Source organism: Heteronotia binoei, chromosome 11, assembly GCF_032191835.1.
Source record: "Heteronotia binoei isolate CCM8104 ecotype False Entrance Well chromosome 11, APGP_CSIRO_Hbin_v1, whole genome shotgun sequence".
NCBI lineage: Eukaryota > Metazoa > Chordata > Lepidosauria > Squamata > Gekkonidae > Heteronotia > Heteronotia binoei.
The window spans coordinates 11,684,144-11,694,949 of NC_083233.1; the positions used below are offsets into that span (position 1 = coordinate 11,684,144).

Genomic DNA, 10,806 nt, shown 5'->3' on the forward strand with positions numbered 1-10,806 from the left:
TCTGCAACTTTGATTTTTGAGGGGAGAGAGAAATGAGAGAGGGGGCGCTGGGGTCCCATCTGGATGAAGCACTGCCGCTGAGTGTGCACTAGGCTTGGTTACAACGAGTGATTCCCTAAGGCAGTTTTGGAATCAGGACACATCTGTGGCTTGGTTGCATGCCAAGTGCAGCTGATGCACAGCCCCCTCAAATGTCCATGAAATGAGACAGTCCCAGTGGCAGCACTCTGGTGTTTCACAGACTTGATGGGCCCCAAAAGTTGTTGTCCCACGTAAACAGCAAGGATGGCATCAGCATGGCATCAACTGGGGTGAATCCAGCGAAGCTGCCTGTCACCTTCCCCCCCCCCCCCCACCCCCAGAACTTATGCAATATTTTGGCCCCAGGACTCTTCCTCTCGCTCTTGCACAAGAGACAGGCTGTAGGGAAAGTCTAAATCAGCCCCAGTAGTTGTAGAACTGAGCCAAGACACTGTAACCCAGTGAGCTGGGGAGGGGCCACGGCTCAGTGGTGGAGCATCTGCTTGGCATGCAGAAGATCCCAGGTTCAATTCCCAGTGTCTCCAGTTAGAAGATCGGGCAATAGGTGATGGGAAAGACCCCTTCCTAAGGGCCTGGAAAGCCGCTGCTAATCTGAGTAGACGACGCTGACTTTGATGGACCAGTGGTCTGATTCAGTATGAGGCAGCTTCATGTGAGTCCCAGCTGTGTCCTACACATTTGTTGAAAATAAAAAAGCCAAGCTTTCCTCAAAGAGAGCTCAAGGCAAGTTACAATAAAATAAAAAGCTCAAATTTCAAAATATTCTACTGGCGTAGTCACAGTAGTTTGTTGTAGCAAAAATGAAATAGAATCTTGTGGCAACTTAAAGACTTACAGATTTACTGTTGAAGATTCCATATACTAAAGGCATCTTTGCAGATGCATGAAATGTAACCCCTCCATACACACAGAGAGAGAGAGAAGTAGTAGAAACGTTGGTTTTTAAACCCTGCTTTTCACTACCTGAAAAGAGCCCTGTGGCGCAGAGTGTTAAAGCTGCAGTACTGCAGTCCTAAGCTCTGCTCATGACCTGAGTTTGATCCCCAGCAGAAGCTGGGTTTTCAGGTAGCCGGCTCGAGGTTCATTCAGCCTTCCAAGGTCGGTAAAATGAGTACCCAGCTTGCTGGGGGGAAAGTGTAGATGACTGGGGAAGGCAACGGCAAACCACCCCGTAAAAAGTCTGCCATGAAAACATTGTGAAAGCAACGTTCCCCAGAGTCAAAAACGACTGGTACTTGTACAGGGGACCTTTCCTTTCACTACCTGAAAAAGTCTCAAAGCAGCTTAAAATCTCCTTCCTTTCCTCCCCCCCGCAACAGACACCCTGTGAGGTAGATGGGACTGAGAGAGCTCTCAGAGAACTGTGACTGACCCAAAGTCACCTTCATGTGGAGGAGGAGGAGTAGGGAATCAAACCCTGTTCTCCATATTAGAGTCTGCCGCTTTTAACCACCCAGAGAGTAATATTTTAAATAGTGGGGTTCAAAGGCTATGAAATGCAAAAAGTAGCACAGGAAAAACTGTACAACGGTGATAGTTCAACGCAGAGCCCACATATAAATGCACTAATAACAGAGTGACGCATTCCCATTAGAAGCCACTGTGACGATACTTTCTGCCAAGGCAACAGGAATGGGACACCTGTGGCAAGAAAGATGTCCAATGAATAGAATCAAATTTGCCAATCAAAAGACACGACTCTGTACGTGAAAGTAACTTTAAACATATAAAAAATATTGCTGCCACTGATGGTCTTCTTCTGAGCAGCATTCAACCACCAAAATCAGACCAATTCATTGTACAAACAATAGAAGCAAACACAGCCAACCATTAACACCTGTCTTGAAAGCCAATCATATCTCAATGCCTGATAGGAAAAGCAAAATCTGCAGCATGGGGTCCCCAACTTTTTCGAGCCTGTGGGCGCCTTTGGAACTCTGACGCAGGGTGGTGGGCACAGCCACAAAATGGCTGCTGCAGAAGGTGGAGCCAATCACAGAATGTCAGGGATTGAGGTTACATCTAACTCTAACAACTCTTCAACATTTCAAGCAGAAACTCTGTTTAACAGGGTACCTTTTAATCTACACAATCAGAAGCCCACTCACTTTCTAAAAGCACTTGGAGGGCACCAAGAAAGGTATCAGTGGGCTCCACAGTGCCCGTGGGCACCAAACTGGGAACCACTGACCTACATGATCTTAGTGGAGCTCCATAAAGGCAGAGCTCGGTGGAGTTTTCTTGGGAAGGTGGTCCTCAGACATGGGGCTAGATCTGCACTGTCTCCAAGGGGGACAACTGGTTGGCTCAAACCTTACAAGAGGATAGGCCGACCGCACACAAGGGGGCTATGAATTTTGGCTCAGAATCTGGCCCAGACAGATGAGTCGGTATATCTGCGAGCATACAGTGGTAAGGCAATGGGGCTCTTGTTCGGTCATTCTGCCATTCTAAGGCGTCTGGAGCTTTCTCTTTCAACAGTTTTGTTAGACGAAGCCTCCTCTGGCTGGACAAAGGCTTCATTTGGGATGGAAGTCAGCAGCATGTCTCTTGCTACTTTGTTCTGCTAAGCGTGGAACCTTCCGCTGGCGGAACAGCCTCTTTTGATAACAGAGGGCTCCTTGGGCCGCAAGGAGCTTCCATACTCGGCTGAGCAAACTGTTGGACACACCCAAGTCTCTCCCTTTCGGGGTGAACTCCACCAGCTCTTTCTCACACCAAACCCTGGAAAGCTGCCCTCACTCGGCCACACATGCCACCCGTGGGACTTGTGGACGATGACACAGCCAGAAAGAGCAGCTGCCGCCACCTCCACAGAAAAGCATTTCAACTGTCCCTCCTCAACTGGAATTAAGCTGCCAGGCATGTCTCAGGATGGAGACCTTGTGACGAGCAGCCAGGTGCCGTTTCCACACCTAGCTATTCACACCAGGAACCTAGCTATACACAACAGCCAACCTTTCTCTTTTTTCGCATCTGGCTCTAGTCACAAGTATGTGAGTTTTGAATGCACAACCAAAGTAATACAACAGGAACCACTCCCCATAACATACTTTCAGCGACAGAACGAAGCTGGAGACCGGCAGCACCTTTTAAGACCATCGAAGCTTTACTGAGAATGTAAGATCACAGTCTCAATAAAACATTGTTGGTCTTAAAGGTGCTACGGATCTTCAACTTTGTTCTATAGCTTCAGACCAACACAGCTGCTCACCTAACTAAAGACAGATTGCCATATTTTCCTTCCTGTCCTGTCAATGCATTCTTATTGATGGAATTTGATTCTAAAGACAGTGATCAGAAGAACAGAAAGGAGGTTGTAGATCCTTCGGACCAGGGCTTTTTTTGTAGAAAAGCCCAGGAGACATTCATTTGCATATTAGACCACACACCCCTGATGTCACCACTGTTTCGCACAGGTCTTTTCTGTAGAAAACACCCAGCAGGAACTCATTTGCATATTAGGCCACCACCCCGCACCAATCCAGCCGGAACTGCATTCCTGTGCGTTTCTGCTCCAAAAAAAGCGCCCTGCTTTGGACAAAGCCAGAACGCTGTGATCTTGGGCGAGTTTCTTCAGCCACGACACCTTCACAAAGATAATGCAAAGCGAGTTGCTACTCCATACCCACAGCTGCCCCCCTGCTCTAGCACTTCTGCAAAGCAGATGGCTCCTCCAAACACTGGATGGTCTTCTTCTCAGCAGCATTCAATAAGCCCAGAGCCATCCCAGAATTTAGCCTCTAGAGACAGTGCCCAAGGGTTTGGGTTTTCAAGCTTGGGAGAATCGCACCACTTGGCGAGATCAGCAAGTTCTCCCCTCTCAGTCCTACAGCAGACGATTCACCTTCCAACCAAGTGCAAAACTCAGCAACCAAGCTTGTCTTGATATCTCACATCCAAGGAGGAGCTCCACCACTGGAAAGGTATTTGCAGCTCACTCCTTGATGTCTTCTACTTGCATCTTTCAGGGCAACATCTCCCAAACTCCCAGGACACAGCTTGGGCCGTCCCAAAACCCAGACCCTTGTGCTTCTACCAGGGTCTGCCCTCCACTCCTTTCTGCCACCCTGGCCCTGCCGTTTCCTGCAACCATGCTCTGTTGCACCAAACACCTTCTGCTGCCACGCCATCTCCCACCCTGCCACAACCCCTGCCCATCCTTCCCACTTCTCCAGAGCCAGCCTGGCTTTCTCCTCTTTCCCTGCCCCCCCCCCCAATCTGCCATCTCAGATCCTGCCACCTTCCCCTCCCCCTGCCCACCAGCTGCTCTGCCGGAAAATCCAAAAATAAACTGCAGAATGTTAATTTATGAATCAGGGAGGAGTCACAGGGGAGCAGTTGATTTCATTCCCCACCAGGGCTCGGCGTTTTCCATTATCTCTCCCAAAAGTAGCCGGCTGTTTCACCCAATCCTCCTTCCCTTCTGCCTCTCCCTGCCCACCCCCCACCCTGGAAGCGGCCAGTCATGCTGAAGTCCCCTCCTGGAAAGGTTCGCATCAGACCCCACAGATGATCTTTGACCCGTGGATCAAAAACCTCACCACACCCTTCATGCGCGCTGCATGGGAATCGGGGCTCTGACAAGTTCCAAAAAGAGCCAGCCCTTCATTATCGCCGGAGGAGAAATGTAAGATGTATTCACGGTCCAAGCCTTTTTTTTGCATTAAAATAAAAACACCCAACGAGAGGTGCATCTTCACAAAAAACAAAACAAGCTACATTCTTCAAGCACAGAGGCTGAGAACCTAGGGATGAAAGCAATGTGGGGGGGGGGGGGGTCTTACAAGCAATGAAAGAAACACTGGTGAAGGAAGGTGGGGGTCCTGGGGAGAGGGGTATTACCCCCCCAGAGATGCCGACCTCCTTTCAGCACCTGAGGCCCTCCAAGGGGAGAGATCCCAGCTGTGACCCACAGCCTGTTACAAAGAAGGGCCCTTCTTTACCAAGATCCAAAGGAACCCCGGCTTCCCTTCTGCAACCGGGATACACCTGGTCCCCCAAGCCAGACATCGCCCAGAATCTGTGCCAAGAAATCAACCAGGGGGAACAGAAGAAGAGCAGAGGCCCAAGGGTTCCCCCAAGCCAGCCCTGGGACAAAGGGCCATGCCCGGGGAAAAGCAGCTGGCAACTGGCGAAGGGGGGGTCCACAAACCACAGGCGGGCCCGGCCAGGAAATGCAAAAGGCACCTGAACCCCGCAACACAAAAAGAAGGTGCAAATGCATTTGGCTGGGGGGATGGGGGTGGAGGGAGAAGCCAAACCCAGCCAGCTCCAGCCTCAACCGTGCATCTGAGCAACAAACAGAGAGCCTGTTTTCGGACCCGCACCCCATCCAGCCGGCCATGCCAACGACTCGGGGGCCACACGACAGGTTGTTGCTTTGACCCGGGCCTCGGAGTCAGCAGGAGCTCGCAGGAGGGCAGCTCCTGAACCTTTCGGAGGGTTCCCACCCCCACCCCCTTCTTCCCACCTTGTCCACCGAATAGGAGGTGCAGCTGCATAACAATCCCCGCAGGAGCTCCACCACCTCTTTTGCTGCAAAGCGGCCCCTGCTTTTCCCCTTCAAAACCAACCAGCCCGTCCCCTTGCTCCGAAATGCCCCCTGGCCAGTTTGCCAGTCCCGGCACTGCCGCCGCCCCAGCCCCGGGGGAAGAAGAGGACGCCCGGCCGAAGGGCCGCTGTGCCACAGATCTCCCCCCCCCCCGCCCCTTCCATCCCCCCAGCGCGGGCATTGTCTGGCCGCGGCGCCGTTCCCTTCCCTGCGGTGCAAAGGCAGCAGAGGCCGGCCGCTGGGCACCACGCACGGCCCGCCTTCCAGCATCACTGCAGGGGCCGGCAGTGCAGGCCGCCCCCCCCCCCTCCCGGAGCATGCATGCATTACCTGCTGCAGCGGGTGGGCTCATGCTGCAGCCCGGCTGCCGGCCCCGGGGCTCTGCGGAGGGCATGGAAGGCAGGCAGGGCCTGGCGGCGCGGCGGGGGGGGGGAGAGGTGGTTCAGTCCCGGGCAGCGGCGGCGGCAGCCTCGGCAGGCGCCCCCATCCTCCGCCTCCTCGTCGCCGCGTCCGACCTCCGAGCCTCGCACGAGCCGCCTCGGCTGCTTCGCTGCCTGCCTGTTCCCTAGCTCGTGGCGTCACCAGGCTCCCGCCGCCCTCATTGGCTGGCCCGCCGCGGCGGAGAAGGCTCCGGAGAGCGGCCCTGGCGGGGCGGCGGGAGGGGAAATCTTGCGGTTCACGGGCCAGGCCCGGCGTTGGAGCGCGGCGGGCGGGCGGAGAAGGGGAAGCGAACCTAACCGGGCGGCAAGGAGTTGGGGGGAGGAGGAGGAAGAAGAAAGAATTGGATTTCTATCCTGTCCTATACTCTGACTCTTAAAGCAGCTCACAGTCGCCTTTCCCTTTCCTCCCCCACAACAGACACCCTGTGAGGTGGGTGGGGCTGAGAGGGCTCTCGCAGCAGCTGCCCTTTCAAGGACAGAGTGTCAGAGCGGCCTACAATCTCCTTTCCCTTCCTCCCCACAACAGACACTCTGTGAGGTGGGTGGGGCTGGAGAGGGCTCTCACAGCAGCTGCCCTTTCAAGGACAACCTCTGCCAGAGCTATGGCTGACCCAAGGCCACTCCAGCAGCTGCAAGTGGAGGAGGGAGGAAATCAAACCCGGTTCTCCCAGTTAAGAGTCTGCGCACTTCACCACTGCACCAAACTGGCTCTCAGTCTCAATGACTGAGATCAGTTGTTGGTGATTCAGGACCCAAAGATACCAAAAAGGAGGAGGAGGAGGAGGAGGAGGAGGCGGGTGGGGGGGGGGTTGCCTTTTGAAGTTAATTCTGCTGTGGGACTGGGGGAAGTTGTGCTTTGCAAAAGGAGTTCCTTAAAAGCCCGGCTCTCACACCTTGAAAGAAAGAGTCCCAAAACTCTGCTTTTGCTGGGGAAGGAGAAAGACCAGCAAGGGGCTGGCTTGGAAATCCCTGCAGATTTGGAAAGGGGAGGGCAGGGACCCCAGTGAAGTAGAAGGGCATTTGGCCTGCCTTCCCAAGTGGCCTGTAATATGAGCTCTGTAATATAGAGATCAGTTGTGACTCCAGGAGACCTCCAGCCATGCCCTGGGGGTTGGCAATCCCTATCTAGCCTTAGCCGGAGGTACAGAAGATATCTCTGCTCCATGCATTTAAAAGCTGACATTCACAGGTCCTTCTAGAAGGGACCTGAACTGGATGGCCCAAGGTAGCTCAATCCAGGGTTGGCCCTGGCTAGTACCTGGATGAGAGACCACCAAGGAATACCAGGGATGTAATGCAGAGGGAGGCAACAGCAAACGCCCTCTGTTCGTCTCCTGCCTTGAAAACCCGACAGGGTTGCCTGTGACTTGACAGCTCTGTCCTCCACCAACACCACAGACAGGGTCTGAATCAGGAGCAGCCAAACTTTCTTAAGAGAATAAACATCAGATGTTTGAGAGCCACAAGACATGAGTGTCAGATGTTTGAGGGCTGCTAGACGAAGGAAGGAAGGCAAATAGAAGGGAGCAGGGAGGGAGAGGTAGAAAGAAAGAACTTTCACTTTGAATGCATTTCCCAAGCCACTGGCTGGCCTGGTTTGGAGAAGTGATTTAAAGAGAGAGATGTCCTCCCCAAGTCAGGGGGCTTCAAGAGCCACGCAATATGTGTGAAAGAGCCACATGTGGCTCCCGAGCCACAGTTTGGCCATCCCTAGTCTAAATCAACAAATGGCTTCTCACTGCTCCTCATTCTGCTTCAGGCTCCAGGGAGGGAAGTGTTTCGAACCCCTTCCCCACCAACACCAGCTCCTCCTGACAAAGAAAGCTGTAGCTGGTTTCTTTCCCTTTTGTCTTTGCTTGATTCACTTAACTTTTTTCTTGTTTTGATTTTATTGCCATGGACTGCTTTGTAAGTCACAGCGTTACAGCAAAGCAGGATGTGCATTTTCTAACATAAACAGATGAACACCAAAGTCAGAATAATGATCTATTCAGCTCAACACTGTCTCCTGAGTGGCAGAAGCTCTCCCGGGGGTTTTGGAAGAGAGAGATAGTCCTCAACACCTACTCACTGAAATCCTTTTCTTTTCAACTGGAGATGCCGAGGATTGAACCCGGGACCACCTGCGTGCACGGCGGGTGTGCCACCACTGAGCCATGGGCCCTCCTCAAAGCTATCTACCTTTCGCTGGCATAAAAGGAGGGCACGTTATAAAAGAACAGGTCTGCAGTATAATGCAGTGATTCAGGAACACATTTCAACAAGCAGAACAGAACTGTGGACTATAGTATGAATACATGCTATCTTTTGTTGCATGTTTTTATCTTTTGTTGTATGCGTTACAGTTTCACTTACGTAACACCGTTCCTTGAATTGTTTAATATGTCATGTCCAGTACTTATGCCTCATTTCAGATGTCTGCAGTCCTAGTCACTGTTTGGCGGGGGCAGAGGTGAGAAGTCATGTTAAGGTACAGCTGGCTTATGGCAACCCCAGAGGGTTTTCAAGGCAAGAGACGTTCAGAGATGGTTTGCGACAGGCCCGTAGCTACAGTGGGACCCAGGGGGGAGACCACTCTATTTAACCCCCCTTTCCCTCTGTAGGGCCCCTCTATTGGAGGGCCTCCAATATGTCTCTGATTCATGCACACGTGAGAGAGAGAGAGAGAGAGCATGAGAGAAAGAGCGTATGCGCGCACAAGAGAGAGAGAGAGCTCGTGCCCAATTTGCACTCCCAGCCCAGGTGAAACTGGAGAACCCCTTCCACCCCAACCCCTCTAAAAAAATAAAAACCCAAGTCCCTTTAGCTTAGTGGTCAAGGGGGGAAGAAAGGGAAGCCCCTTCTCTGTTTCGCAGCTCCTGCTGCTGAGGCTGGGCTGGTCACTGGAGGGAAGAAGCAGCCAAGCCCCACACACCCCCTAAAATTTTTATCCCCTGCCCCCCCCCCCCCAAAAAAAATTTCTGGCCTGGTTTGCGATTGTTTCCTGCTACATAGCAACCCAAGTGTTCCTTGTGGTCTCCCATCCAAGTGCTAACTGGGGCTAACTGTGCTTTGCTTCTGAGCTCGCCTGGCCCATCCAGGTCTCAGGGCATTGCACTGTTTGATTCGATGTCTTCTCATCCTGTTGATTGTGCCAACTGACATTATGTAATCCACCTTAAGTCTCAGAGGAAAAGGCAGACTAGAAATGAGAGAAATGAATAAATAAAAATGTTTTTCAAGACTGTGGCTGGTGGGATGGCCTGGAATTTCACCGGTCAGGTTTTTCTCCCTTAGCAAAACACATTTCAAAAAAAAGAGTTTGCAGTCAGATCCTGTTAAACCTGGTTGGCTACAGGATTCTTGCTTTTCACCTACAGGGCAGGCAAGATGGTATCTCTTTGCTAAATTTGGCTGTCCAGTACTCCAGAGGGGGCTATGTGAATTCAGACCCTGGCCTGAAAGCTCCAGGGAAACAAAGCCCCGTGAAACAAAAGCAGGAATACAAGTTCAGTCAATTATTTCAGATAGATTCTTCTGTGTCCCCACAAGCTGTACATCTGTTACTGCTTCTCAGCATGGTTTCTTACAGAAATTCAGGTATCTTTCCCAGAATGTTCCAACTTTTTGAAGCTCCTCCATGAGCATATTAAATGAAAAGGCTTATTATGTTGACATACACGGGTAACTTGGAATTAAAACTATAAAAAGACAACAGAACAACAGGCCACATCACCTGAGTCAAGGTAGATGAAAGGCCAATGAGATGTTTGTCGTTTGTGTAGATTTTGGTAGTATGTTAGGACAAACTTTGTAATGAAAATCATTATTAATTGTTCACCAATTCTGTGGCAGCCATTTTGTGCCTGCTTTATCAAGGTTCAGCAATAGAACCATTCTGTGGCAGCCATTTTGTGCCTGCGTGTCACAATTCCAAAGTTGCCCACAGGTTCAAAAAGGTTGGGGAGCTCTATACTAGATGTCTCTGAGGTCCCTTCCAACTCTAGGATTTTGACATGTTTCTGCCTACTGATAACTAAACCTGGGGTTGGGATGGTCTTTCCTTATAACACAAGTTGGTACATAGCTCAGGGAAAGGACTGGAACTCAGTGCTTTGCATGCTGACATCACGCTTCAGCCCCTGACTCTTCCAAATAAAGAATGTTAGATCTAGATCAAAGAAGATGTGTAAGACAGAATGTCCTTCAGACCAACCCTAGCTGGCAGCCCAGGATAGCTTACAAAGTCACGGAGGAACACCTCTCACATCTCCATCCAAGCTCTCACATGAACACGGAAGTCCCTAAGAGACCACAGTCCCACCAGCCCTATTTATTTATTTATTTTGCAGATTTATGGTCCACCCTGTCCCATAATGGGCTCAGGGTGGATTACAGCATAATAGAACAATTAAAAATCCAACAGTAAAACAATTAAAACAATCAAATAAAACAGCGTGGATGGTGTAAACACATTTTACAGATTAGGACATAGAAGAAGAAGATATTGGATTTATATCCCGCCCTCCACTCCGAAGAGTCTCAGAGCGGCTCACAATCTCCTTTCCCTTCCTCCCCCACAACAGACGCCCTGTGAGGTGGGTGGGGCTGGAGAGGGCTCTCACAGCAGCTGCCCTTTCAAGGACAACCTCTGCCAGGGCTATGGCTGACCCAAGGCCATGCTAGCAGGTGCAAGGGGAGGAGTGGGGAATCAAACCCGGTTCTCCCAGATAAGAGTCCGCACACTTAACCACTACACCAAACTTGCTCTCCAAACTTGCTATAGATGTC

The 10,806-nt window shown here is 51.3% G+C and overlaps 1 protein-coding gene across 2 annotated transcripts in view; it reads right to left on the minus strand.

Moving 5' to 3' along the window:
- Positions 1-5,965, minus strand: part of LOC132579392 (serine/threonine-protein kinase PAK 3) — a 123,755-nt gene extending 117,790 nt beyond the window's left edge. Inside the window, exon 1 of one of the 2 annotated variants that reach the window (XM_060249707.1) lies at positions 5,927-5,965. The gene's annotated coding sequence lies outside the window, so the exon portion shown is untranslated. The remainder of the gene's footprint in view (positions 1-5,926) is intronic. The other variant, XM_060249708.1, reaches the window with a different exon arrangement.
- Between the last annotated feature and the right edge of the window lie 4,841 nt (positions 5,966-10,806).